The 22,789-nt window shown below is 38.9% G+C and overlaps 1 long non-coding RNA gene across 1 annotated transcript in view; it reads right to left on the bottom strand.

The window, feature by feature from the left end:
* Positions 1–434: 434 nt before the first annotated feature.
* LOC141571034 (uncharacterized) overlaps positions 435–22,789 on the bottom strand; it is a 94,335-nt gene continuing 71,980 nt past the window's right edge. Inside the window, exon 3 of the long non-coding RNA XR_012495510.1 lies at positions 435–6,848. This is a non-coding gene — a long non-coding RNA (uncharacterized LOC141571034). The remainder of the gene's footprint in view (positions 6,849–22,789) is intronic.

The raw sequence follows: 22,789 nt of genomic DNA, 5'->3' as shown, positions 1-22,789 counted from the left end.
CATTCCTCCATGTTAGAGCAAAACCGATCCTGAGCTCTCCTTGTGAGTTGTAACTGTGGATCATTGTACGGACTAAAAGCCCAACAGCCTGAGTGACTGGGGCAGAGATGCCTTGGGAGAGGCGGAGCTGGCAGAGATGTTTGAGCCTGGGGGAGTGCAGCAAAAGTGTGACGGAGACAGGTAAACGTGCTGCTCGGAAATTCACGCTGACAGCTGTTGGAACGCTGGGGACTCTGATTTTCTGGGAAGCTGTTCCCTATTGGAGTTATACCAGCAGCCACTCTCTCCCAGATAAGGGTCTAGCTAATGACTTAGTTTTAAAAATGAGAATGATCAATTTAGAGAGATGGGCAAGATAATCTTAAAGGTCCCTTCCAGTTCTCACACTGAACAATTATTAGCTAGTTGGATGGTAAGAAAGAGGGGAGAAGAAGAAATGCATAGTGAATTTATTTAATTTTTACAACTCTTTAAGAAATGAATCATTAACCCCACTTTAAACACTGAGAAACTGAAGTTCAAAAAACTTACATAACTTGCCAAGATCAAGAGCAAATAAATAGCAGAACCATATTCTAAATCCAGGGTTTTTTTTTGTTTTGTTTTGTTTTTTCTCCTGAATCCTTTCCCCTAAAATATACCTTTTGTCTGGAACTTTGTATTCAATAAATAATCACTAAATTATGCATATATGATAAACATAACACATACCGCCTCTTTAGTGCTTGTTATAAAATAAACTGGATTACCAGAATTTGCAATAAGATAAATAGGTACTGGTTTTGGTTTTTCCCTCTGAGGGGTACCCACCTCTATTCGCTGAAGAACTTTGGCTAAAGAAGATAATTGCAAAGGAAAATGATTTGTTCTCTTCAAATCCCAGCAATAAGTCAGATAATGTCAGGCATTTTCTAAAAGTATGAACTATACTCTGTCTTGCACTCAACATCTATAGAGATAAGGCCCTGTAGTAACCACAAGATGTTTTATGATACAAAAACAGATAAGGATCAAGTCCAAGTCCACCCAGAGAGAAGCTCACCATTCATCTGAGAAGATGGGCAATTTCTGAACCAGTGAGTGACTGGAATAAAACTCAAGTATTTAGTTCACTTATACCTTAACACTATCAAAGAAGTAAATGGCTGATGCACTCACTCAGGTGGAACACCCACTTTATTACCTACCCCCATGAGTAGCTTGCAAAGGGTACTTGATTACCTTTCATCACAATTAAACTCTCTACAACTAAAGGACACTGGGAGATGGCAGTTCATTTAAAGATATGGGAGATGGGCTTGTAATTGGCCTTAAATTAAGTGGTAAAGAAGAGGATAATGAAGACAAAGGCTTTAAAATATATATCTAGTCAAGAGTAGAAACGTGTTGGCTTTTAAAAAACTATGTCTCTAAAATGGCAAATGCTCTCCATATATTGACTATATTTTCCAGTTACTAATTACTTTTTTAATAACAGCATGCTCTATTAAAGCAAAAGAGTGTTGGAGAAAAGGACAAGCCACTCCAAAGTTCTGAATATGTGGTCCTCATGGCCAATTAACATGAAAGCCACAAAGTAGATCTAATAAGTGACAAGAATTAATTCAGAAGAAGAAAGGAGGGAAAACTTCAACCATTTGTAAATGCTCCTAAAGCCAACTGTGGACACGTAGAGGTCAGGGGTTGGCTTTTCCCTACACAGTGTGCTCTCCTTGATGCTCTGACAGTTCTGTCTAGAATAACAGTTGCTGTAGATTGCCTTCTTTGCATGACGGCCACCCTTCATTCCATTCTTCTCAGGCTCAATCAAAGAGACTATATTCTTTGACAAAATAGGAAAACATCCCTACTACCTTCTTACATATCTGCAGTGTTAATAATTTCCTTGGAACTAATATTAAGGAGGCTAATCACATCCTTCCATTCTGAGTTCCTTGGAGACCATTTATAGCTAAAGTAATGGACCGATGGGACATGGGGTTGACCCAGCATGGCAACTCTTTGGACTTTCAGTAATAAAATCATTAGCACTAATGTTGTTATGCAAACCCCATGCAGCTATGAAGGCAATTTCAAGAAATATGAGAACATACAATAAGAAATTGATTTCAAAATAGAACATTTGGTCACTGAGTTGGCCACCACAAGGAAGCCTATCTCGCTCATCATTGATGGCCTTAAGAGTCAGAAATGGTAATCATTTGAAGAACGAAAATTCAAGTAGAAAATGCGCTGGGAGTTCTCAAAATAGTAAGGATGTAAAGGGGGGATTTATTCTTGTGTATAGTTATTTCACTTTTTTCTTTAATTAAAAATGAATACATTTACCAGCCAAATATACCCCATTGTACATTACTTCAACTTTCTGAAGTTGAATCAGCCCTTATTCATCCTAGTGACCATCTGTGGCATGAGGGAACGTAAGCCTGGACTTGAAACAACCACAATTGATCTGAAAGTTTGGCACATGACAATACTCGTAGTTTGACTGTTCTTCAGAAACAGTGTAACCTGTTAATGATAATAGTTGGACCTGAGGGGACAGGTAAAAAAAGATTTTTTTCCCCTTCACTCATATAATCTGAAGATTATACAATGTGGTTTTTAAAGGTCAGAATAAATTGCTAATTAAGTTGAGGCATCTGAAATTAGCAAATAAAACTGCTACTTAGAATAGTGGCTAAGGAGTAATTAATCATATGGGAAAAAATGGCAGCAAAGTAGAGCCAGCAGTAAAATTATTTTTTTTAACTAGTTGCTGTAGAGCCTTCACATGACAGTACTAAGAAACTGTTAGATATTAATGTTTTTTCCTTTCTCTTTAAGTTACACCTAAAAAAAAACCACCAAACAATGTTCAACATTTTTCTAGGAAGACACAAATCAAGGCAGATGTTCACCTGTACAACCCTTCTTACAGGTATTCAGAAATATATGGACTAGCTATGACTTCTCCCTCTATCTTTTACTCAACATGTGAAGGAGTTAAGGGTTACATTATCATAGGCATAAGCTTAAACCCACTCTAATTAATTCTTAAATATAAATCACTGACAATTTTTGGCATTTTAACTATTGTATTACAAAATTACTTAAGACACTCTTTAAAACCAGTGTTGGCACCCCACCACCACCACCACCTTTGAGAATGCCTGCTTCAAAATCTGCTTGAGAAAACATTTTGGTTTTGCTTCTAGGTGCTTTTTGTTTCCTTAGGCACTACATTTGTCAGACTTGAGTTTGATGCTCTCAGTCCATGCTGAGATGCTCAGGCTTTCATTTCACATCAAGATATTTGTGTATTAAATTTAAAGCCAAATGTATCAACATAAATGTTACAATGAAATATCCAGATAGTTAATTTGACAGGCATATCTTAAACTATAAAACAAAGACAGCATTTATATAGAGGTTTATATTTTTAAGCAGCTGACATTTATTAATTAGTCAATCCACACAAACCTATGAGGTAGTTTAGCATGAATTAATTAATTAAGAAGCAGAAAAAGAAAAGATCTGTCTTCACACTAATGTGTTGATCAGATCCTTCTCATTCTGGTCACAAAAGAACAACAATCAATTCTTTGTACAAGCTGGTTAAATGAGCAACGAATATTTAGCTTGGATGGAATGTAGAGACAGTAGTTATTTTATTACCTGACAGTTTAGAAAGGTTATTTTTTTATTGGAGTTCTAATATGCTGTGCTCTCAGTGACCTGTCAGAAACACCTCACTTAAAGATCAACTATGGAAGAGGTGCCCCCTTGACTCCCACTAACCCCCTGCCAGGGCTCAAATTTCCCTATGAGATTATTAGCATTTTTCATCTATCTCACATTTTTTGTCTCTTGTTTCATCTCTTGTCTAATAAACTCACTTCAGTAGAAAGGTATAAGGACTCTTGCAGCTCCAATTTATGTTTATATGTCATCTAAGAGGCAGATGAGAAACAAATCCTGTTGGTCTTTGTAGTCAAGTAATTGCAGATGAGAGTTTTATTACCACTTTTATCAGCAAGAGGGATCACTGTAGTCCTCTCCACTTAACAGATTGCTTTATGATCATATTTATTAGTGCACTTGGTTGTGAAGACTCTATATAATCAAAGCTCATTAATTTGGGTTTCACTACCATGGCATTTGTGGCCATGCACACAAGTGCTAGGCTGAAGCTTACCTCTGTACTTAAAGAAAAACTCTTGGCAAAATAAGAGAATTGAAAGACTAGGAGTATTTTATCTCTATAAGAAGTCATAGACTATTTCAACCCCTTAGCAAGTATCCTTTTAAATACAAAAATTTTACTCTAATCTAAGGACACTGTTAGGCTTGTTTGTTATGTTAATTTTGAATCATTTCTCCCTCACTGGAGCAAAACTTCGAAAGGGCAGTAGTTGGTTAGTTTATTTGACGTTACTACAAGTACTCTGGAACTGTGAAAGTACTTTCAAGATTGATAATTTGGATAGTCTCACTCTTTCAAATAAATAGGGTTCTCCTTTAGTTCCCCTGAATTGAGATTTTACAGGCAAACCTGGACTTGCCCTCATCTCTCCCAGAATCTCTGCTGTAGCCCCGTGGCCCTACAGGAACAGCGCAACGAAGCTCAGATCTGCATGGGTCGCTTCTTCTCCTCCAGAATTAATTTTGCTATTTGAAAATATTTACCTTATATTTCACTCCCATTCATTCATAATGAAACTGGGATGTAAGATGTGACCTAATTAAACAAATACAGCCATACCAAAAAAAAAAAAAAAAAAGACGAACAAGAAGAACAAAAATGACAACAGCTAGCTTCCCAAACAGGGATGTTTTCATTTATATGACGTCCCCAAATAGAAATAACATTCATAGGCTCTTCTTGTTTAAAGCTGAGTATGTCACTACCATGGTAGACTATACTGCATGGGCAAAAATAAGTAAAGAAATTTAAAAACAAACAAAACTTCTGGCAGGGTATTCACTTTCACTTGACAGATTGCCAAAGAGCAACGGTACTTAGATGAGGAATTCTGAAATAATAGGATTATTATATCTGGAAGCTTATCTATAAAAGATTGGCATAGCCTCTCTGTAAAGCAAAAGAGATCTATATTCATAGGCTCATCTATAGGATATTAAGTTATTAAAACAAAACAAAACAAAACAAAAAACCTGAGGGCATGAGCTCATTCACTAAACACAGAAACAAAGAGAAACAAAGATTTTTTTGTTGTTGTTGTAACTTGGACAGTGCTTATTTTACAGCAGAATTGACAAACAAAACCTTATTTTACACATTTGAACTAAAGTCATCATTGGAGGTTTGTAGTTCTGTTATGTGCTTTCCCAACACAGCAAAACAGATTGCTTTCCATCAAACCCTCCTTCCTTCCCACACAACAGCACGTGGCTGGTGTGGCAGCTTCTCCCTGCAGGCACGGAAACTGGTCACGCTGGCCCCTCCTGAGTGGGCTCTCTTCAAGGGAATGGTGCCAAGTTTCAAACACCTTAATAACAACACTGTGCATTTCTAAGTCATTTCATTTATTGCTCACTGAGCTGTAACCATCTCAGCTCTTTGTGGAAAAACAATAGATCAGAAAAGCCTGGGACCAGGAACTCAATTGCCTGTGGTCACAATGTACAAAAGGCAACCACAGCCGGAGTACTGAGAAGCATCATGAATAGAAGCTAAATGCCTGGCTTTGCAGCCAGACTGCAGGACACCAAATCCAGTCACGAGAGAGAAGAATTACACCTAGAGAAACAGCTTTATGATTTATGCTGAGACGTTCTGCATCAGAGAGTAACAGGGTTCCAGTCTGCCATGCTGCCCACTGGTGTTCTTTCCAAAGTGATCGAATCTTGGTTCAGCAAGAAGACTTCAGTGAGACACAGAGGAATAGGGGACCTCCCCATACCCAAGGCTGTCATTCTTCAGAATTTACTCCACTGGTTTCCAAATCATCAGTACACCACACTAAAGCCCACAAGTCAGGCCAACTTCGTAAGAAGTATTCATTTATTTTTCTCTTATTCTGGGGTTTATAATTCTTCTTTTGGATGCCTTTGGGAAAACATTTCATCAAGGTCAACTGCTGTGAAGATGTTTTTGCCTAAGAGGATCATCATGCAGGCAAACTAATTCTTTTCCTAAGCTATTATTTTGGCAGCTTGCAAAGAGGACACAGCTTAACTTTGAGAAACTGTTCTTTGAATGATCAGGAAAAAAAGAAAAAAAAAGACGAGGATCCTTCTTCCATTTGCCCTCTTCATTCTCGTTGTTCAGATGGCAAACCTGGCTCACATTTTTTAAGGTGAAATGAGAAGGACCCGTACTTGTGTCCATTATATATCTTCTACTAATAGTGATTCTGGTTCTGTGCGTGTTGCCACAGTTAGGTTCAACATGATGAAAAATATGTTTATTTCTTGGTAGAGGGTGGTTTACAGCTCAGTCATCAAGGACTTAATAGAATAATTTTATTGGTTGAGGAAATGTAGAATGAACTGGAGATTTAGATTTTTCTACTGTCTTTAAGTTTGAATGATGTTCCCACTGTTCGCTATAGGGTTATAATTTAGAACATGTGCTAAATAAATTATCAGGAAAGAATTTAAAAATCCAAACATCATAACTTACCACAAAATGAAAAAAAAAAAAATAAGAAAGGAAGAAAGAAAGCTCATTTATTCTCCAAAACTAAAATTAGTCATATGTTAATCTGTGAATCCTCATAAGAAATGTTCATTGTTCAAGAAAGAATCCTCCTCTGGTGGTTGATAAGCAATTCTCCAGGGCAGAGAAATCCTGACATTTTTTCTCATCTCTTGATTGATGTTTTCACTACTTATTCTTCAGGCTATAAGACAGAAGGGAACACAGTCTTACCTTCTTTCATAATTACATATTCCAATCTCTCTCTTTCTCTCGCTCTCTCTCTCTCTCTCTCTCTCTCTCTCTCATCTTTCTCCTCTCTTCTCTCTCTCTCTTTTTCTCTCTCAATCTCTCTCCACCCACATCATTTTATCCATCAAATTAAAATAAAGCTGAATTTATATGATAAATCTTTTAACTTCTAAATCATCTGTGTATATAATAACTCATTTACTAACGTCATCTCTATGTATATAGAAGAAAATGTATATCTTTACATTGTCAATCTAAACACTAAATTCATTCTGAAAGTTTTAAAAATGAAAATAAATTGATTTTTAGTTACGGCATACTGCATAGATCCACCTCTAAGTTTCAGTATAACTACTTGTAGAAACCTCCTGTTGAGAGGGGAGAACAATATTACAGCATTTTGATTTCAAATTATTACACACCTCATTCTCAATTTATTCAGAATTTTCAGTTAGATAAATAGGAAAACTTGTTTCTGGTTTTACTTTCAAAAGATACTGATTTAAATCAAATAGATAATTGATTTTTAAAATGTTTCCAGTTTGTTTTTCTTTATGGGTTGCAGATATTACCATTTATTGCATGCCTACTATGTGTCAAGAACTTCACATTTATTTTACCTGATAATTTAATCCCTCAAACCACCTTTAATGTGAATATTATTTCTCTCCATTTTAAAGATGAGACTGAGGCTTAAACTGGCTACATTAATGGCACAAAGTCATAAGGTTTTCAAGGGGTGAGAGTTGAACCCTGGGAAAGATCAGAAACAAAAGGAAAAAAAGCTGGTGGACATTATGTGCATGGAATTTATCTCATGCTATTGAAGACGTCCTCTGGCTGCACTGAGGCTGCCCAAATAGTATTTTCTAATAGTTGACTATTAATCCTAAAGACACATTTTAGAGGGGAGTGCTGGACCAGGTAAAAATCCTTACATAGATTTTCTTATCCCTTATCACTAAGATTTAAATATCTTAGTGGAAACTGACAAATGAAAATTCACTAGCTACAAAGGAAAATGTATCACTCTCCTAGAAGCACACAATATATCTTGAAATTTTATTTAAAAAACAAAAAAGCTGAATAGAATAACAAAAAGAAAATGGAGACTACATGCATTTTTTGTTTTTTGTAAAAACAGCTTTGAAATTTTGCTTTGGAATGACCCTGATAACCCCAACAACTTTTAAATAGTTATAAAAAGAAAAATGCTGTTTTAGAATATTTACTTTCTGTTACCATCCGTTCATGACCTAAGGAAATTCTGTAGTTGTTGCCACCTTCATGAATTCATGTGACATAAAGGTCGGAAGTTCTTACTAAGCAAACAAGTATGATCTCATTTTTATAAACTGCAAAGATGAACATTTTTCAAATTAAAATGAGTTTGAAGTGCTGCATCCGCATGTCGTTGTTGAAGACCAAACATGTCCACAAGTGAGCAATCTTAAGTCGTGATTACATCATTAGAGGAAACCAGAAGAGAGTTCTTTTTTTTTAACTTATAATAAAAGTGGTATATTAAGAACTTAATTCCATAATGCAAAAGAATATCACATTCTTCCTTTTAGTCCAAATAATTATTCAGATCTTTCTTGAACTCCCAGAAGTAATGACAAATTAAAATGCCTTTCAATTCCATATAGCTTTTATAATTATTTATCTGTTACTGTTATTATTGCTGGAAGGGCTCCTTCATATTATAGTCTGCATCCTATTTGATACAAAACAACATGGAAAATTTTGCTATGAATAAATATGCAGCCATCCAATCCAAGAAGAAAATTCTTTTTCATCTGAGAGATAAGCTGCATAATTCATGTATTTTCAGAAATTTCTTTAAATAGAAAATTGAAGAAAAGCATAGGAACAAAAAGAATTCATTACATCATTTCCATTTGTGGTAAGAGCAATCTTTGTTCTCAGAGTCTTAAATTTGATTTGAGTTGAAGAGACAATTTTCATTGCACTGTACACATACCAAGGATACTCATAGAGTTCACTTGATTTTCAACATATATCATCATAAAAATGAGGACAACATAGCCTCCATTTCACTTCCAAAAATAAGTAAGTAAATAAATAAATAAATACGGTAACAGTAACTGAAGGCTACTAGCGAGTTTTCTTGGGGTCTTGGACTATAGTTAGAAAAACTTAAAACCATTTGGATTGTGTACCTCTATCTTCCAAAAGGAGAAATTTCCATGCCAGTGAACTGTGTGGCTCCATCTAACTTCTCCAGCCCGTTGGAGCTCCTGCCACACAGGAGAACATGATCACCTCGCACGGCAGGTCTTGCATTCCAAGACCCCAAGTCAGATGAGAATCACATTTGCCGGACCAGTTAAATAAAAATGCTTCTTTCTACTAGTCATTCTCTTCCCATTCTGACCTGGGAGGTTTAGAGGGGGAAGTGTTCTAAACGGGGTATGAGATAGTAGTCTCATGTCGACTAGGAAGAACTTCTTAATACCTGAAAAGGAGTCTTAAATATTGAAATGAAACCGTTCTCACCATTAAAAATGACCAGAAATGTATGCAGTCTTTGTGAAATACTACCATGATGAGGGAGAGAGGTGGGGGAAGCCTTCTGACCAAGTGTATTTGAAGGTGATAACTATAGCAAAATTTACTGATTCACTTGTCCCATGCTAAATTTAAACTGTTTGGTACACCAATTAAAAAACAAACCAGAACTTCCTCAGTCATTGTCAAGCCTAGTTTCTGATTGCCAGGGAGCAAGTTTAGTGTGACATAAAAAATGAAATCAGGGACCATGGCTTATATGAAATGATGCGGCCAGAATTTGTTAGATGAGGAGGAGTTATGTCCCAGACATTTTCCACAAACATGTTGCTGAACTGTCAATGACTTTGCACTTGGTCAACCTACTGAAATGTGCCATGAATGACATTCAAGGACTTGTCACCTTTGCTCAATTTATTAAGATGGCATAATGAGAAACAAAATTAAATTAAATTTCCAAAATTGAACATCTCTCATTTTTCATTTTCTTTCCCTGTATTCTCTAACTTGGCAAATAAAAACTTAGGGCAGAAATTGAGTGTTTTCCTAGGCATGTTGTTTTCTCCCTCACTCCATAAACAATCACCCACAGATCTCATTGGCTTCCTATTTCACTCTTAAATATGTCATTTCCTCAGCTTTGCCTGGCCATGGCCTATTCCAGGCCCTTGACATTCCACTAGATTCTATCTGGCATCTTTGCAACCAGCTCTGCTGCTTCATCACACTGTTGTGGTAGTTCTCTAGGTTCCCATCACCTGCTGCAGAAAAGTATACCACACTAAAGTCATTTGTGATGTGACCGCTGCCTTCTCCAGTTCCATCTTATTGTCAATCATGCCCTCCCCAACCCTCCCACCCCCACGCCCCCATAATCACTCTAAACTCTGATCACAGAGAATGACTTGAGGTTTTGCCACGCTCTCACATGCTTCTATGGCTTGCACAGACTCTTCCTTCTGTCTGGGAACTCATCCCCTGCCCCTTTACTTGCCTAGCTTTTCACATCCCTCTCAGCAGAAGCATGCTTCCTTGTGATATCCTTTCCTAAACTTACCCTGGCCCAGCAAAATGTATTTGAAATATTTTGAGCAGCTATGTGGAAGTAGAGAACAAAACCTTCAGAATATGGCCGAGCTACAGGAAGTGATCAGTAAACTGGTATGCTTAAGACAAGCTATGAATGTGTTTTGCTTCTGAGAAGGGTGAACGGCAGGGGAATGAGGAAGGTTGGGCAGAAAGGGGAGATGAGAAAGAGAATGTGGGAGCAGGGGAGGAGGCATGGAAAGAGTGGAACCAGAAAGATGGCTTTGTTCTGTGCATGGTGCTATCTCTGTATGATACCTAAATCTCTGATAGTTGTCTAAACAAATGAAATACTTGCAAAATGTTACTAGCACAAGTCTATGTAGTCTGATTGACAAGAGGAGAGCGTAGCACTCACAGTTATAGGGGGAGAAAGATACAGAAAGACCACAAGATATAGGGAGTTAAAAAGCATAGGCAGGGTTTTGGATCCCAACAGACTGTTATAAACTTTGTTGGGCAGCCAATCTAAGATGATTGGAAATGTGATGGGGTTCAGCCAACATCTCTGACATCTGGGTGACACAAGATGAATTTATCCAAATCTTTCTTGGGAAACAAATTCTGTCTATTTATGACCAGTACATAAAGAAATTATTTGAGAAAATTTAGGAAATTAAAAGAAAAGTCAGATATTATGAACACTCAAGAAAGTGTCATTATTCAAAAGTATAGAATATTTTAAATGAATGCAGCTCTATCACTTCCTAAAACACAGAGTTGCAAAATAGACAAGAGCAATTTGTAATTAACTTACCAAAACACCTAAGAAAACAAGCCTCCCCTGCTTATATAGAATTAGCATTGTTTATATGCAAATTAATGCTCCTGATGTGCTTGAGAACAATTTATTCCTTTAAGAAGGCAAACATTCTCTTTATAATCTTGTTTACACTATTCATTTGCTTTGCAAAACATTTTTCATAAAAATCACAAAATAATGAAATGTTAGAGGCAGAAGGGACCCCAGATATTACAGGAAAGTCCAAAGTCCTGATTTCACAGAAGAGAAACTTGATGGAGCCTCTGACACATCCATGTAGCCTCATCATTCCTGAGGCCTGCACCCTTACTCCTGGAGCCCCCTTATCTATTCCTATGTCAGGGGTTCTAGGCACAGCCGAGGCAGATGCAAAGAGAGCAAGGAACCTGCAAAGTGCTGGGCTTTGGGGCATCGCCAGGGTTCATCAGCCTCCTAGACTGATGCAGGAGAGTCCAATACCCCTATTTAGAGAACTGGAGGCCTGGCTAATCCCTGTTTGTTTCTAAACTCAGCTCCTACTTTATCTCTTGCAGGAAATCGTTCCCGACTCCCTCTTCCCCCTACCCTGTCCTAGCCAGGTGCCCATCCTAAGGTCTTCCCTTTATTGTGTCTCTAACCACATCATATGGTCATCTTTTGTTTACTGTCTGTCTCCCTTTCATAGAAGTCCGTGTCTTTTTGTGTTTGGGCATGGCCTGACACAGAATCAATGCATAACCTTCCCCAAATAAACACATGAGGAAAACTAGAGAGGAAATCTATTGCCATATTAGGAAGAAGTCTGTCTCCCAGATACTCACAGTCCTCACTCCCTGTCCTATCCTGGGCAAGTCCATTCCCATCCTGAATTTTCAAAGAAAAATAATTAAGTTGTCAAAACATCTCTCTCTAATTATGTTCTACTGTTTTTCTAATAGAATCAAAGGGCTTATGATATACAGTTAGAAAACTTGGCTTTAATGTTCAGCACCAATTGTTACTAGTTGGATATTCATGTAGCGTATTTTAAACTTTATTTAGCCTCAGTTTATCCATGTGTAAGGCAAAAACATCAATAATATCTTCTACGGGGGGGGCATGAGGATTAAATGAGATAATATACATGAATGTGTCCAGTAACCACTAAAAATTTAGAGATTCTTGTGTTCTCATCCTTGTTCTTAATCACTTGAAAAAAAGAAAACCCTCTGATGCAGCTGTTACATAATAAAAGAATTTATCTAGGTTTTGTCCCAGATTCTTGGAGTGGAGGTCCTAAGCCCTGGGCGTTTCCCAATTGATAGGAGTGCCATGGTAGGCCTCCCTAGTTTATGTTAATGAGCTGACACATGGTGGGTTCCTAGATAATTTCAGGATGGGACTGGCCATGCTAGAAAGACCAACAATGTAATTAAAGGGTTGAGGCTTTAGCCAAATGATATTAGCAGGACATCTAGGGAGGGGAGGACGGCTGGAGATTGGTTCAGTCATATGGCCAATGATTCAATTGGTCAGGCCTAAGTAACAAAGCCCCGATGAAAACTGGACAGTAAAGCTCAGTTGAGCTTCCTGCTTGGTGAACACATCAATATGCTGGGAGGACGAGTGGTGCTTCCTGATTCCATAAGGAGAGGGCACAGAGTCTCTGCATTTGGGACCCTCTGAGGCCTCACCCTGTGTGTCTTGTCTGGTTCTGATTTCTATCCTACATAATAAAACTGTAATCATAAGTCTAGTGCTATCCTGAGTGTTGTGATTCCTTTTAGTGAACTCCCATAGCTGAGGAGGTAGTGGGCAAGCTGGAATTTGTAGCCACTTGGTCAAATGTGTAGATTGCCTGGAATCCCAATGCTTATAGATGGTGTCTGAAGTGAGGGTGGTCTTGTGGAACACTGTGCCCTTACCATTTAAAGTCTTCGCAAACTCCAGGCAGCTGATGACAAAATTGCATCGTATCATTGCAGTAGCAAACCTATCTGATGCTGCCTCTGTGAGTCAGTGGACAGAGGCCAACCCCACTTCTTTGTGGGGCAGGCACTGAGCAGGTTCAAGGTGCTAGACCAGGAACTTTTCTGCATTAGAGCATATGGCAGAAGCAGTTCAGCAGTTGTCAGAGAGTGAGCTGTACCACTAAATGTTGAATCTCAAATCTCAGCTATGATACTTACCAGCTCTGTGGCTTTTACCTCAGTTTCCTGATTCATAAGATGGGGATAATATAATAATGGCACAGACTTCAAAGGGCTGTTATGAGATTAAATGAGTTAATTCATGAAAGTACTATTATCTACCTCATACATATGGAACAACAAATAAAAGTTGTTTTTTATCATTATTAGTATTAGGATTATTTACTCTGCTGCATGGACCCCTGCATTAGGCAAAGTCAATTATTATGTCTGTTACCTAGCTGGCCTACTGGTGGTAAAAATAAGACTAAAATGATAATGCAATTTTTATAACAAATTATTTGACAATTATTGTATTATTATCAAATCCCCAAAACATTATGTGATGGAACAAGTGAACTCTGAAAGAGCATTAATTTAAGATCTATGACTAGATTTACTGCTACATGGCTACATTGCAACTATCATTTTATTTAACCAAGCCTCAATTTCCTCATCTATTCAATGAAGAAAAAGACCACACCATTCTCTAAGCTCCTTCACCTCTGACATGCTGAAACCCTGTGGCCAGGCAAACGTCACTGCAGCAGAGAAAGACTCAATCTTTTAAGTCATTCGATTCCAAATTCGGCAGGTTCCTGTCAGCCCCATCTAAATTATCACAAACTCTAAAATGACAAATCCAAAGCTAGAGGGGATTCTATACTAACTTTCTTTTCTTTTTTTTCTCCAGGCTCAGAGTTCATTTGGTAACAAGCACCAAATACGAATACAGCCAAACCTTTCAGCAGATGTTCAAATCCACCTTTGAAAGCTATTGGCACAGTTTTTCAGAGCCAAACTTTATCTTAATAATGTGTTAATAGGTCAAGGAAAGGATGGAGAAAGCCAACATGTGCTCGTGGAGAATTTCTGGAGATTCTGGTGCAGCATCTTTCAGGGCATCTAGGTCTGGACCAAAACTTAACAAAAGATATACTACAAAGGGCAGCGGTGTCTGCAGTATCTGTGGTAGGCAAATTCAATAACGTGGAGACAAATCAGTGACATCTAAGAACCACCTTAGTAAAAATCCACCATGATCTCCCATTTTAAATAACTATACCCTCCATGTTGTCCCATTAGGACATCTGTGATGCAGAGTGCGGTGCACTAGTGTGCAGTCTGCAGCCCCGGTGCCAGTTGACACCATCTGAGTCTTGCAATTAATAGCAAGTGACTTTTTACCTCTCTGAACCCCAGTTGCCTAATCTCTAATTTGGGGATAAGATATTGGCTTCTTAGGAGTTTTGTGAGGAAAAAATGGATTGATGAAACTCTTTGTAAATGGCAAAATTGGTGGTAAAGATATTCAAACATAAATCATTAGAACAATAGCTTTATAAAACTATATGATATCATTAATCCTTAAAGACTTTTATACATTTTAGTGGAGATAATGTAGTGGGAATAACATATTAGCTAACTGCATCATCATCCATGGTTTGCTTATTTGATGAATCTCTATCACCATGGACTTCAAGTGTCCAAGGACTTGACTGTAATATACTTAAGCTATAAGACATTTGTCAGGCGAGGGGGTCCTGAAAACTTTGGCCTAAGCAGTCAGGAACTGCGAAGGGCAATGAAGCCAGTGGTGGAGAGGAGCCGGGAAAGGATGAGGGGAGGATTTGCATTTATGTATGGGAGGGGCTTTTAAAATATATTTCCATCTCACAACTTGGTCTTAACCAGTACTAATGAAGTTGATGATCTAGTTTAGGAGATTTTCAAGCTATGTCAAAGGTGCCATCTTGCTTTTTCTTGCTGATTATAGTAAACTGCAAGAGTGATAAATTGAAGGAAGAACTGTTAAACAAGAGTCAAGACTTGAGGATTTTGAAAATTCTCAGCCTCTCTAGACAGCAAAAGATGCTAAAGTTAAAAAATATTTTCTGAGCACTGTCACGAAAATGTGTTTAAGAGATAAAGCTGAATGAGACTGCATCACCCTTGGTTAAGACTTCAAACAGGTGCCACACAATGACCTTTAAAGAGATTAAGGGTGAGCTTTGACAGGTTGTCTCAGTGGAACAATAGAGCCCCTAGGATGTGTAAGCGCCTGGTTTCTGAGCCTTCAAACAGGAGCCAAAACTAGAATAAGGCTTTTCTCAAAGATTGTGGGTGTGATTTTTTTTCTAGTACAGTGAACCCCAAAAAGATTCACAAAAATCCTAGAGTTTTTGAGAAAATGGTATCAGCAGAAACACTGTCATTTTAGAATGATAGGAGTGGACATAGTACAAAATAGAGAGGCTACTATGAAGTATGACAATTAAGTTCGCAAACTTGCCACCATGAGTTTACATTGGAAGCACTGTACAAACAGCTGGGTCACGTTTCATAACCTTGGTATATCAGTATCTCACAGTTGTGTTCATGTTGACCTGTGGCGATGTCTTGCTGAGTGGTGTTCCTTATTGTTGTTGTGTGTTGTTGTGTGCTGTTGCGAGAATGTCTGAGCTTGAATTAGAGCAACAAACAAACATTAAGTTTCTTGTTAAACTTGAAAAGAGTGGAAGTAAAATCAGGGACATGTTAGTCCAAGTTTATGGGGATAATGCCATGAAGAAAACGGCAATGCACAAATGGATTAAACATTTTTCTGAGGGGAGAGAATGCGTCTCTGATGAAGAGAGATCAGCACAGCCAGTAACGCACAGAACTGATGAAAATATTGCAAAAATTCATTGAATTGTACGTCAAAATTGTCGGCTGACTGTGGAAAGCATAGCAGACCAAATAAATAAACATCAATTGAGAAACAGTTAGGAAAATCTTAACTGAAAATCTTGGCATGAGAAAGGTGTGTGCAAAACTGGTCCCAAAGAAGTTCACTGATGAATAAAAGCAAAGGAGAGTTGAAGTTTGCCAAGACCTTTTGGAGAGGCAAGATGATGTTTTGGGCCATGTTATCACTGGTGATGAAATATGGGTGTACCAACTGGACCCTGAAACAAAGCGTGAAAGTGCACAATGGAAGTCAGGCAATTCTCCACAACTAAAAAAAAATTCTGTCAGTCCAAATCAAGAGTCAAAACGATGTTGCTAATGTTTTTTGATATCAGAGGGATTATTCATTATGAATTTGTACCAACTGGACAAACAGCTAACCAAGTTACTATTTGGAAGTGCTGAAAAGGCTGCGTGAAAAAGTTAGACAAAAACGACCTGAACTTTTTGCCAACAATTCACGGTTCTTGCATCATGACAATGCACCAGCTCACATGGCACTGTCTGTGAGGTAGTTTTTAGCCAGTAAGCAAATAACTGTATTCGAACACCCTCCCTACTCACCTGATCTTGCCCCTGATGACTTCTTTCTTTACCAGAAGATAAAGGAAATATGAAAGGAAGACATTTTGATGGCATTCAGGACATCAAGGATAATATGATGACAGCTCTGATGGGCATTCCAGAAAAAGAGTTCCAAAATTGCTTTGAAGGGTAGACTCGGCACTGGTGTTGGTGCATAGCTTCCCAAGGGGAGTACTTCGAAGGTGACCATAGTGATATTCATCAATGAAGTATGTAGCACTTTTCCTAGGATGATTTTGTGAACTTAAGTGTCAGATCTTGTAGACCCAGGAATTCTACTGTCAGGAAGCAGGTCACACAAAGTATTTTGGTGCAAACGTGTACTATTATGAAAAAAGAAGGATGACTCAGAGGGCAGATCAAGGTGAGAAGCCTCTGAAGTGGCTTCTCTAGATCCCTGCATCCAGTGTGATGCCATCTCCTGCAGTGTGGGCTGAATCTGGTGACTTGTTTCTAACAAATGCAGTATGAACAAGATTACTGCAAGATTATGTTATAAGACTGGGATTTCCATTTTGTTCCCACACTCTCTCTCGCCCTCTTGCTTGCTTGCTCAGATCACTGTGAGCTGCCCATGCCCAGAAATGCCTTTATCAGGTAGTTTGTGAGGAAAGGAGACCCTCATTCCAACGAGTCACAAGGAACAATATCCTGCCAACAGCCGTCGAGTGAAATTGGGAGCAGATTCATCCCTAGTGCATCCTTCATCGAAGTCTTAGGAGAAACCCAGAGCCAGAGTTGAGTCATGCCTGGATTTGTAACTTACAGTAACTGTGATAATAAATGTTAGTGTTTAGAGCCACTAAATTTAGGGGTAATTTATTAAACAACAATAGATAACTAATTGTTAGTGTTATGAATTGTATTGTGTCCCACCCTACCCTCACAATTCCTATGTTGAAGTTCTAATCTCCAGTACCTCAGAATGTGACCTTCTTTGGAAACAGAGCCTTTGCAGATGTAGTTGGTTAAGATGAGGTAATATTGCAGTAGGGTGGGCCTCCAATCCAACACCACCAGCGTCCTTATAAAAACGGAAATTTGGACACAGATATATATATATATATATATATATATATATATATATATATATATATATATATATGGGGAGAACGCCATGTGAAGATTGGAGTTATGCTGCCACAAGCCAAAGAACTATCAGAAGTCAGGAGAGACGCCTGCAATAGATCCTTCCCTAGCACCTTCAGAGGGAGCATGGTCCTGCTGACACCTTGATCTTGGACTTCAGGTCTCCAGAACTATGAGAATACAAATTGCTGTTGTTTAAGCCACTCAGTTTGCGGTACTTTATTATGGCAGCCCTAGAAAACCAATAGTACTTAAGTGGGAGAAAAATTGCTATTATGGAGTATCAAATAGGAGAAAAACAACCAAAGAATGATTTGCTCTAATCCTAATAGTCCTCTGAAATGCTGACACCCCCTTCACCAAAACCTAGGAAAAAAAATCTATGTGTCTCTACTCAAATGCCATCACCATGGGGCTCTTCTGATCACAGAAGTTACAGGGCCAATGCAATGAGTTACCCAGGTGGGCATGCCCCTTGAATCATGACCTTCTTCACATGCCTCAGACAGGTAAGGGAGTAGAGTAGCCAGAGGAAAACAGAGCAGGGCAAACCCTGTGGCAAAGTAAAAACAAAGGTCAATGGAAGGAGAATCTGTGTGTATCTCACCTCCTCTATAGATTTGTTCCTAAAAAATAAATAAATAAAAAATTTGACTCACTCTTGTGTAAATTAATTTGCAGCACTAGCTGACCCATTTAAAGAACCACAGGATAAATCATTTTAACAAGAAAAAATCTTCTAAAGTACCTCTTACATGAGATTAGGCTCTGTGGAGAAACACACCCCAGCTCAGCTCTGAATGTGACCTAGTGGTCTCCTAGGCGTCAAGATCCATCAAGTCTCAAACCCTATACATATTCACTTTTAATTAATAGATAAAAAGAAATTGATTATGGAAAATTCAGGGCTGAAAAGCAGACTCTCTGATTAAAATTCATGCTGACTGCCCTTATCCAGAGCTGGCAAGTCCTGACCAGGAAGAAACTCCTTTTTTGTGGACTTTTTTAATACTTGAGAAGAATGACTGAAGAAATGAATTACATTGCAATGGTCCTCAGAGGGAAGCACCCATTCCTGAGGCAGCATAATTATCTGCTTCTAGCCCCTGACCTTTACTCCCTGGTGAGTGACAGAGAGGGCAGGAAGAAGGGAGCGGGGCTCTCCAAGGCTCCAGGGAGCCGCAAGTGCTAGGAAGTGCCCTGCTCCTGATTGCTACAGAAATGCAGGCTGTGCACAGCGCATAAAGCTGCACTGAAATAATAGCTCGATACAGCTTCTGCCAGATCCTTGGAACAGACTCAAACACATCCTGCCACCAGGGGCTGATCTGAGTATAGTTTTTGAAAACATTTCACACATACACCAAACTAATATGGAACAAATATGGAAATACAATCATGATAAGGAGTGACATTTCTCAAGGTGCATCATTTGCAGTATTTTGACTAATTCCCATTTCTGAATGGCAAAGCAGCTTATGTTAATAAGCAGCAAACTCCAGTTAGATATCTGTGTGTGCCATCTAAATGGAACCCTTGGCTGAGCCATGTGTGTCACCAGTCTTCCAACAGTTTGTGAGTGTGATCCAGCCAGGGTGTCCGAAAGATGGTTTCCAGTAATCTCACAAAGCACCTGGCATTTGACTTTTGTGAGTATACAAACCCCCCACAGTTCTGTTGTGGATCTTGTTCCTTTCCTTTCTTGGCCTCTCATACAGATCCCTCACAGTTGGACACCCGGACCAAAATTCAGAGTTTAGAAAGCAGAAATTCCCTGTATGGAAGCTGCTTCCGGATTATATGAAATATTTAGCTGGATATTTGAAAAGGAAAAAAAGCAAAGCGTGCTGAAAAGGACTTGGATCTTGGGGCCAAACAGATCTGGATTTGAACTTACGCCCTGCCATTTGCTAATTATGTGACTTGATTCAGCTTCCTCAATGCAGTCACCTCATCTATAACTGGGAATGTTAATATTCACCCCTTTAGAGCCAGGCACTGCTGTAATGTGCTGAGGACACAGCAGAAAATCAAAGTGGTGAAATCCATGCCTTGTATTTTTGTATAGAGAGACTAGCAATGAATGAAAATAAGTAAATTATATTTTGGAAGGTGATAAAATCTATGAAGAAAAAAAAAGCAGAGCAGGAGATATGGAGAATGTGGGAATAGGAGAAATTGCCATTTGGAGGTGCTGGGAAATTGCCAGGGGACACGCGGTTGTTGGGGGGAGAACAGGCAGAGGGATCAGTAAGTACAAAAGCTCTGAGGCAAGAACCCTCTTGCGGTCTCCAAGGAGTAGCAAAGAGTCAGTGTGGCTGCAGCCAAGGGAAGGAGGTGGAGGAGTGGAAGGAGGGCAAAGACATAATTGGAGTGGGAAGGGATAGTTGGGTATAGGGCTTGCAGGCCCCTGCACAGGCTTAGGCTTTTATGATGAACAAGATGGAAAACCATTAGCGTGTTTTGAACCAAGGAGTGGCCTGAACATTGAGGATTTAGTGAATTAAAAGAAGATGAAGATAAACAAGAAAGGTGGTGGGTAAGGTAGGGAGGGGGAGGGAGAGGAGGAAGGAAGGAAGGAGGCAGGAAAAATGATATAAAGTATTTAGCACATCTCCTGGGACAGTTAGGTACTTTAAAAATGCTATTTTGAAGCCCTCTCCACAATCCCCAGAGAATCATAACAATCTTTCCTTCTCTTCCCATTTGCTCCAAGACTGTGATTTACGCATACAATTTTGGCTAGAAATTTTTATGTTGACTAAATTAATGTCATGAAACTTAAATAACAGAGATGAAGTTTGGAACCAAAGCATGTTGTTTTAGTAGAGAGTATGAGGAATTCTGCAGGTGATTTCTGCCTTGCTGGGTAATGAAAGTCAGATAATGTTTCACTATCCACCCATCACCAGTTGTCCAGAGATAAGGGAGCTCTTGACCAGTGGCTGCAGTCACTCCACACATCTGTCTGGAGAGTGCAAAGATGTGTTCTCCCAAAACAAAGGGAGAAAGACAAAGATAGGGATGGGGCTGAGAGAGTACCTTGTCCATTTGGTGAGAAATTCATTTTTCAATCTCATGATCGCATAGTCATTACGCTAATCTATGGCTGTTTTTTTCTTGGCTGATTTCTGCTACATAGACAAAGGCCGAAAGTGATACAGAGATGCAAGAGAAGTGAGCTCACTAATGCACTGCCTTTATAAGACCTGAGGTGGTTGGCTCACTGCAAGGTTGGTGGTTAAAATGTCTCTTGAGGAAGAAAGGCTCAGAAACCCCCAGGTTGCATTAGGGCCACCATTGTCACAGTGAGGCCAGCACCCCAGGCAGAAAGGGCAGATTAAACAAAGGATTTGCTTACGGCAGTTTGGTGCATTTTAGAAGAACTACAAGCTCAATGTAACTGGAATGTAAGGTGCAATTTGCAAAATGTATTTTTTCCCAAACCAGTATCTGATCACGCAGTCCTTAGCTTAGGCAACTTCTCCACTGTCTAGTGTGCAAGCCAGAGACCTGGGAATCAAAGACTCCTCACACACAATTGGTGATTAAGTGGTGTTAATTCTGCTTTTCAAACACCTTTCTGAGCGTCTGCATTTCTAGTGTTATTACAATAGTTCAGAAGGTAAGCTATTCCAACTCCTCTCCCTGCGTCTTATCACATCTTCTAATCTACCCACTGATTTATTTGGAGAGAAAAAAAAACAGCCTAATTATGTCCCTTCTTTACTTAAACTCTCCAATGTCGTCTCATTGCCTAAGTCCCTTAGATTTATACATCAGACTGTGAGGTTTGGCTACTGAACATTTCTGGTATTATTTCTCCATGCCTGCCCTTTTTACTTCTTATTAGCCCAATCAAAAAGCACATTATACTCCAGCCATATTGAGCTTGTAGTTCTCCTAAAATGCACCAAACTGCCTTTAGCAAATCCTTTGTTTAATCTACCCTCTCAGCCTGGGGTGCTGGCCTCACTGGACTACAGTAGCCCTGATAATGTACCTCGCAGACTTGCACCTGCAAAGAGCATAGTTGGTCATGGTCCCAACTGCAGAACTCTGACTGCTCCTCCTGGGCTCCTCTCAGACCATGACTTTGTGCAGCCGAGATGTTACAGCACATCCTTTCCTGGAAGGAAGGAAGTTATCCTAGGGGGGCTGTGGCTCCTTCTTCCAATGACCCTATTTTCCTTAGACTACATAGTAGTCAGGACACTTCCACCCAATTGTCTTTCCCTCCCTCCATCACACCGGGTTAGATGTATGGTCTGACAGCTTTCCCAGTTTCTGATGAATGGCTCTACATTTTCTCTCACAATTTGCCCTAATAATGTTCTTTCACATTTAATCTTCTCTTAGTACCTGCTTCTCACAAGTCCTGGCCCCAACTAACACAATGACCATCTAATGAAAACCTACTTTTTATCTGACATGTCACTCTTCTAAGTATCTTATGACCCCTAGTAAAACAATGTGTCATATGCAATAACAGTATATTATATATTATAACTAATGATAGCACTGTTAATATTATACATGTTAATATTCATATATTTCCTCCGTATCCTACATGAAATGCCATCATACTTTCTATTATACTGTATTTTCTCACTATAGTGAAAATATCTTACATAACATCTCTGTGCCCACACAGCTGAGCACAGTGGCTGGCCATCAACCAAAAATAGTTCATCAGTGACTACAAAAGTGCTCAGCACGCAGTGGATGCTCAATAAATATGTGTTGAAAAAGTGAATGAATGATGTTTACTGACTAAATGAATGAATGCATGAGTGAATGGCACAAATGCCTGGAGAGCAGGGGTAGAAATCAAAGGTCATAGAGAAACACAGGGAGAAAGAAAAAATGTTTTCTTTCCTTGAAGAAATAATGGAGAACGAACAAATTCTAACAGATAAGCATTTTATGAAAGATACTGAATTGTTCTATTGACATTGC

Source organism: Rhinolophus sinicus, linkage group LG04, assembly GCF_036562045.2.
Source record: "Rhinolophus sinicus isolate RSC01 linkage group LG04, ASM3656204v1, whole genome shotgun sequence".
Taxonomy (NCBI): Eukaryota; Metazoa; Chordata; class Mammalia; order Chiroptera; family Rhinolophidae; genus Rhinolophus; species Rhinolophus sinicus.
The sequence above is the reverse complement of the archived record's forward strand: the minus strand, read 5'-3'. Positions and strand labels throughout refer to the sequence as shown.